Below are 7,758 nucleotides of genomic sequence, written 5' to 3'. Positions count from 1 at the left end.
GAAATAAGAACCGTGAGTTTTTGGCTCCAGGGGACCTGCGTGCTATCAGTAGCCAAACGACTGGTCTCCTCTCTCGGCGACACAGCCACCCACGCCTCCGTGCATGTCTACTCCTTTAGACGCAGCAGGTAACAACGAATTTATAGGACCGTTATACATTGATATGCATATTATCGTCTAAAAATACATGAATGCATGTTTCTAAAGAAGAAACAATATATAGGCTAAACGTGGAAATCGTGTTGCTCTTCGTGTCACTTAAGAATGCACCGTGGGTGTTACATGTAACAATAACGTGAGGAAGAGCTCGACATTGTCAGAAAATATATGAATGGATACAATGTAGCCTAACTGCCGAACCGTCAGTTCCAGCTTTTACAAGTGGTTCAGCACTGGAACCAAACAGAACACTTTCACGGAAAACAGGGAGGAAACGGTCAAGTAGCCTAGAAGACCACGAGAGATCGGACCTCGCGACGTTTAGTCTAGCGCCGTAATTAACCATGCCACACCGGGGAAATACGTGGTGTCGTGTAACGATTTGTTTTACGGTGTATTGGACAGACCGTATGGCATACGATCAAAACCAGACAAACCCTAGTAAACTTTGAGCGCAGATTTGGCGGAGGTAGCACTGATACTCACGTAAAGGCGTTCGTCTGCCCCCTGACAGTTCTTTGCTAGTAAAACCAAAGCAGGACTTCCACAAACACCTCGATAGGCGATGTTTTCCAAGGCAAAGCCACTCACAAAAACATACCGCATGAAAACAGCTGTTATGCGCGGAGTGCTATTCTGCGGGATCCACTAAGAAAGATAATCGATACTTGACCTAAATTTAACACCAACTAGCCTACTCAATAAAAGTTATAGAGAAAAAAACTTACTTTCTTCGCCCCGCAGTTCGCTCCCCTACGTCTCTTGCTTTTGGTTTGAAAACAGTCACATCCAATGGTTGCGAAATATGATAACACAAAAATTGAAAAACGGGAAAAATTGATAATCCTCCCAACTTTATTGGAAAAAATATACAAATGACAGGCGGTGTGAAAGCTATCCTTTGGGTCCGATCGGTGAAAGATGTGTCGACTGCAGCCTCGCAATTTCGGTTGTGGAGGGGTAGAGAAACGGCGGAAGGGAAATGAAAATCCGATATGTCTTTATTCTGCTAATTATTATCGTTTTAGCCCTGTTTAAAAAAATGGCTGATTAAGTTGAGTGCGCATGTCTTTGTGTGTCTATTCCCGATATGCACTCTGGGAATGGAAGAGAGAGGGCGAATGAGAGAGGGAGGGAGGGAAAGAGAGAAAGAGAGAGAGGGAGAGAGGTGTAATTAGCGACCTGATCAACAGTCTCCACATTGCAAATGACGGGCTGAGCCCCCGTCTTAAGCAAAGCCCGTAGGACGGAACGCGTCAGATAGACCAAAGTGATCTTAACAGGGGGAAATCTTTACGTTTTACCGCCCGGTCCAACGACATGCAGAACAATAAAGAGCCATTTCCTCTTAACCAAATATGGTAGAATTAATAAAGGTCCGCAGATGAAGAATAATAACCTGCTGTATTCCACCCTACACATTGCAAGGTTCATATAGAATATGACATTATGTTAAAGATTTCAGAATGTCAGTGTATATTCCAAATATAGGGATGTGTTTGCTTATTTTGGTGTCCTGATTTGAATGAAAATAGGATCATATTTGATCTAGTGGATTAAATAACCTACATTTAATCTTGAGCGATGCACAAATTGAAGGGCATCAGTAGACGCTTGTTACAGATAGATAATCATTTAGTGTGTTTAACTGTGTTGTGCATGTTTAAACTGATGGAGCACCATATGTAAACAAGGGTATGTTGTCAATATATTGAACACAACATCGACATGTTTATTACATAGATGTAAAACTATGACAAAACAATAAAGGATACGTCTGGCTATGAAAAGCAAAAGACAGCATCCTTTAGGCCTATATACAATATACAGAGGAGGAACACACCGGCCTTAACCGAAAGTGTGATATTTATTTTAATATCAATTAGATCCCAACCTCATAATTTGATGCAAAATCAATGAATTAAGATTATACGTAAAACTAAATGACGTTATTCCATCAGTGTTTCTAAAGACGATGTAAAATGTTGAATACTGTAGCATGTATTTGACTTATTATAGAGGCCGAAGAAGAACACAGATACGCGTCAATGGATGTCACGAACATATATATATATATATATATCAGTATTTATGTTAAATAGTAGACTAATGCATGCGCCTACATTACAAACAAAGAACCAGCCTTCAGAAGATATGGGTTGAAAATGTGTATAATGTGTTTGTGATGATGGTAAAACATATCTCTCGTGATGAGTGGAGAGCATAGCCTATACATGCATCACAAATAGAAAATAAAAACTGCAAATAGCCTACATGTGCATCAAAGTCATCAACATCTTACAAACTCCAAGTCCACATGAGATGACAATGGGCCTAGCAGAACCAAGCGGAGCTCTTCAGATAATGTTAGAACCATTAAATCAAACAAACCATTCAAATAAATACATGTATGTATTCATAAGTTGCGTACGCCCGTAGTAGGCCCATTGCTCTATTCCCATCCACCCTAACTCTTTTTATTTAACCTTTTCTGTCTCTTAATAGTCGCTGTCGAGAGAGACCTTACACGGTGTTAATCGTGAAAGGAATCAGGAGATCGGTTCTCCTTCATGAAAAAAAATCGAAGGGGGTGAATTGACTGAGCCGGGGCTTGGGATCGTACGATAAGGCTGTTGGCAGTCAGCTACTTCCTACTGTAGTAGCCTACAACTGAATAGGACCCACCCGGACCCAGCCCGAACCAAGCCCGACCCAGGGCTGTTGGAACCCGGACTACTGGGGGCTGTGACCCGGGTTAAAGGTGTTCAACCGAGGCGTCGCTTTTTTACGCTGATCCGAGGCTGTGGCTCTGGCGTCCTCCAGGGATTCCAAGCTCTTCTCCCTTGAGAGGCGACTCACTCAGCGGTAGGAGAAGCCAGACAAGCCGCTGCCTGGTTGGACAAACAGCATGGAGCAAGAAGCAACGGACGGAGCATTTCTGTTCTCAGAGAATCTTTAGGCTATAGTAGCCTAAATTGCAAAACCTGGTGCAATGGACTAAAGGTTGTTTTGAATCTTTACCGTTGACGGTTTTATTTCGCATGGATGGAGGACTTTGTAACTATTGATTGATTTTGTTTTTCAAGTGGTCGCTTTTTTGGGGGGATATAGAGTAGACGCTGGCTGGAGGTCAGACTGGACTATTACACTTTTAGCAGCCATAGCTCTTAGGCGACTGCGAGGGACTTGTCCATATTGCATACTTTCGCTTGTCTTTTCATTTATTTTCACGGGGGAAATGAGAAAGTAAGACGGATTTAAGGGACTGATACTGCTTATCTTAGCCTCATGCATTTTTAAATCCCGGGTCGCCTCCCTCCCACTCTCCCCGCATACGATGCTCTTTCTCCGGGGGCTGCTTGACAAAAGACTGCCTTAACTAATATTTCGCCCCATTGCCATATCGCTGCATCCCCAATTAATAATAGATTGTTATCTGTAAAGTCAGTGTGTGTGTGTGTGTGTGTCCTCAGGTTAAATGATAAAAGGACCTTATACCAATTGAGCTTTTATCAGAATGACCATTTGCATGTGTTTAATTTTCAAACGAAGAAGAAGAAAAATATAACTACTTCTGCATTGCTTTTTGTGAGTGGTTATTACAACAATAGAACAATTATTTTGCAAACTAAGTTTTATATGATCAAATTCTCGAATCTTTCTTTCTGGGTCGTTGTGTTCCACTGCTTTGAGGCATGTTTATTCCCCGGTAGCGGTACTGGGACTGTCCTGCCATAAGGGACTAGGAGGCAGGTTGGTTGGGGGTTCTCCCTGGTCTCAAATCAGATGGTTTCAGTCCAAAGCGCCGGCGCCCTCTGGGGTCCGTTTGACCCTCTCCTCAAAACACATAGACCCACTGGAAAACCCTCTACCCAACACAATGGCTCATCTCCCTGCACACAGACCCAGAACAGTCTACATTCACAGCAAAGTGCCAAACACATCTCACAACAGTCAGAGACGCAACAGTACACATGCATCTTTTGTAAGCAACGGAAACAAGAGGGTGATATTTATTACAAATAAAGTTTTATTTTATCAAAATCCATAACTATCAATGGAAAAATATCGCCAAAAAATAATGGCATTTATGGTAAAATCATGTGCATCAAAATTGTCAGAAATTAATTACACAGGCCTATCAGAAATCACGTAGTAAATTTCATATTTGAATATTGCGTGGCACAGTGAATTTGAATAAAACAAAGGCTTACGATGCAAATTAATTAATTCAAAATGGAAATAATATGCAACTTCTTTCATATGGTTTCACTTGCAAAACACGTTTGCCGAGAGAAACAAATAATATTCCCATAATTTACAATACACATTATGCACATACATAACTCCACAGAGAAATCTCAAATGTTGTCTCCTTCCATTCAAACACAGAAAAATGTAGAAAATCCGCTACAAATGAACTTTTTCCCCACAGAAACCCAACCTAAACCTTCTCGACGTTTTAATGGCATAGACCCTAAACCAGACAACTCGCATCCATAAAAACACAATCTGTTTCAAACTTCCTTTAAATTCCCAAAAGCACAAACTCACGCAGCAGCAGAAGATAAATAAAAAGTACATGTACCTTTGGTAAAATAGCATTCCGCTTTTCTTCTTTCTCTTACTCTCTTACGCTCAGTAGCGATCCGCTTATAGCATATGGATTCTGTTTCGAAAATGCCTAGATTTGGCACATTGTCATTGAAAAGAGGGGAGCGAAGTGATGCCACTACAGAATAGAGGAAATGAGTTGCGCATTGGACGCAGCCTCCCCTCCACGCGGATTTATCCAACTTTAATTTAATATTCCGCAATCACACAGTGATGGCATATCATTCAAGGAGAATTTCAGAGGAAGGAACTGCTTTGTGTTTTTCCACTAGTATTTCATCTGCAGGAGAGGTGGACAATGCTTTTGTACCTATTATCTGTCCTATTTCTCTTATTTTATTTGTCCCCTTCTGTTTTGATATTTCACAGCAAAACAACATATGTTTATTTGTTTGTATTTAGATCACCTGTGAAGAACTTCCGGCTTATCTGTGGCTCGTGTCACGCTGGAATCATTCCCAACATAAAATCGAGAACCATAAACGCTTGTTTGTAAAACACTGAGCCCAGAATCAATGTATTGGGACATTTCGATCGATTATATAAACGAAAATCCATACGCAACATGAGGCCGATATCAGCCCACTCTTCCGCTCTCTTTAAAGTAGAGGAAAAAATAGACGGGAAAGAGAAAAGACAAAAAGAGAGCTATAGGGATTAAAAACAAAGTTTATATCAATGTTGTGGCTACTCAGAGTAGCCTAATTCAAGATGGGAAATTATAGTACAAACCATGATGACAACAATTAGACTAGTGCGCAATCAAAGCGACAACACGTATTACGGATACATTTAAAGGGTCAACTAGCAATTCCAGCCAATATCACATTTCAGCGTCACATCACAATAATCAGCCGGTTCTAGACGGCCTTTCATCAGGCATTAATCAAAAATGCTAAATCAAATTAGGGGCTATGTATACACTGCATAGCTGGGTGGCATCGTTACCAGCTGAGACGAAAACAACCCAACACGCTCGTTTATTGCATAAACTGTCGATTAATAATATGCGATATGATTTTAGGGAGAGAAGAGAGGGGAGTTAGAATCACGAGATGTCAATCATGTTAAATTTACATGGAATCACAGCTGCTTGCTTCTCCGGACTTGGGGAGGGTTGCGCGAGAGGGGTTAAGGAGGTGTATGGAGGGGGTGGCCACGCACGCGGTGCCATTCTCTTTATTTGATAAGAGGAAATCAATGGAAGAGATTGTAAAGTCTTTAATGGGGCCAGACGCGCGTGCAACGTGCACGGTGTTCACGGGTTTAAAAGGTGTGCTTGGTGAAAAGTGACTTGCAGAACAGCGACGCGCGAACGGGTCGATCTGGTGAGGAAATCTACACTAAACTGTACACTCATACACCCGGTCACCTCGCCTCCACCACACACACACACACACACACACACACACACACACACACACACACACACACACACACACACACACACACACACACACACACACACACACACACACACACACACACACACACACACACACACACACACACACACACACACACACACTTCTGTCTCCCCCTCCATCCCCACTTCCATTCAATCTCCCTCGCCCTTGTGCCCCCTCCCACTTGGCCCGTGGTCCTCGCCATGCGCGAGCTATTCATTGTTGTTTAATAGACACGCGCGCAGGAGTGTCCTTCTCCTATAAATCTATCTATGGACTCAAAAAGGGCCTCTCCCATATACCTCCACATACCAGACACAAACCTTATCAAAACCACTTATAACCTATAGCACAATAATTCACAAGTCCCGTGTATTTTACAGAAATATGAAGGTGATAATAAGAAAAAAAAATCATCTGGTAGACGCACCTGCACTCTTTGTCCCTGTCTTCTGACATACACACACCCACAGAGAGAGAGAAAGCGCGCGCGCGAGAGAGACAGAGAGAGAGAGACAGAGAGAGAGAGAGAGAGAGAGAGAGAGAGAGAGGCTACTGGCTATTGTGAAAGAGAACAATAGAGGTTGTATCTTCTCCACCGATACACATCTGATACGGAATTCACTAGGATTATTTAGAAGTGACATGCTGTCTCTGAAATGTGATCACTCGTCCAGAGTGAATCAAATTAGAATAATTATATCTGCATTTTGGAAATGAACTTGAATATTTAACGAATTCATTATGTAAATAATTAATATTAACAATAAAATAAGAAATACAAATAAAACTAAATAATGATTATGATAATATCGTAATAATAATAATTAATTAAGCAAATCATTAATGTATTCACTTAAATCACACAAACAACAACACCTGAGATTCAGACTATTCATTAAATAAAAAATAAAAAACTGATTAAATTCTGCAAATGCTTTTATGAATTAAAAAAGCCAGGCATGGGTTTTCTCTTAAAAATCTTATTCTAAAACTCCATGACAACACGAGCCAGAACATGTCAATTTGCTGGACTGCCGCTGTCCACTCTAAAGATGGCCCTCAGATCTCTCCTTCCCCTCTCTTGAGGTTAGCCTGTACCCCTCTTCTGGTGCTCAATGGGCCGTCCTCGCGCGATAAATAACCCGGTTACTATTGGTCAGCACCGCAAAGGCGAGAAGTCAATTCCATGGCAACAGTTTGACAGCTAGGAAACTCGAGCCATCAAAGCTAGAAACGGACCAAATCACAGTCAAGTCAACCAAACCAAGCGACCAACGCAAATGCACAGACTCAGTTGATGCCTATTAGACAATTGGAAATTCTTGAAGTAAGGCGTCAAATTAGAAGCAATTCAGTGACCTCGTAGGTTAGGTTTATAAGCTACATATCATCAAACTATATTCATACATGACAGCCTAATGGTCAACAAAAAATTACCAACAATTATTTTGATTAGCATGACAGTCAACTACCAATAATCAAAGTTCTATGCAGCGTGATCAATTTGCAATTAGCTATACTATTTATTTTAATACCAGCAATATGATTGTTCTCTAGCCAGTGACCAACAGTTGAT

At 41.3% G+C, this 7,758-nt stretch overlaps 1 protein-coding gene across 4 annotated transcripts in view; it reads right to left on the bottom strand.

Annotated features, from left to right (window-relative positions):
* zfhx4 (zinc finger homeobox 4) overlaps nucleotides 1–4,921 on the bottom strand; it is a 109,418-nt gene extending 104,497 nt beyond the window's left edge. Inside the window, exon 1 of one of the 4 annotated variants that reach the window (XM_055881581.1) lies at nucleotides 4,748–4,921. The gene's annotated coding sequence lies outside the window, so the exon portion shown is untranslated. Of the gene's footprint in view, nucleotides 1–645; nucleotides 841–887; nucleotides 2,067–4,747 lie in introns of those variants that run through there. The other 3 variants (XM_055881584.1, XM_055881580.1, XM_055881583.1) reach the window with 3 other exon arrangements.
* Between the last annotated feature and the right edge of the window lie 2,837 nt (nucleotides 4,922–7,758).

The sequence above is a fragment of the Salvelinus fontinalis genome, chromosome 25 (assembly GCF_029448725.1).
Source record: "Salvelinus fontinalis isolate EN_2023a chromosome 25, ASM2944872v1, whole genome shotgun sequence".
NCBI lineage: Eukaryota > Metazoa > Chordata > Actinopteri > Salmoniformes > Salmonidae > Salvelinus > Salvelinus fontinalis.
Note: the sequence above shows the minus strand (reverse complement) of the source record. Positions and strands in the feature narration are given on the sequence as shown.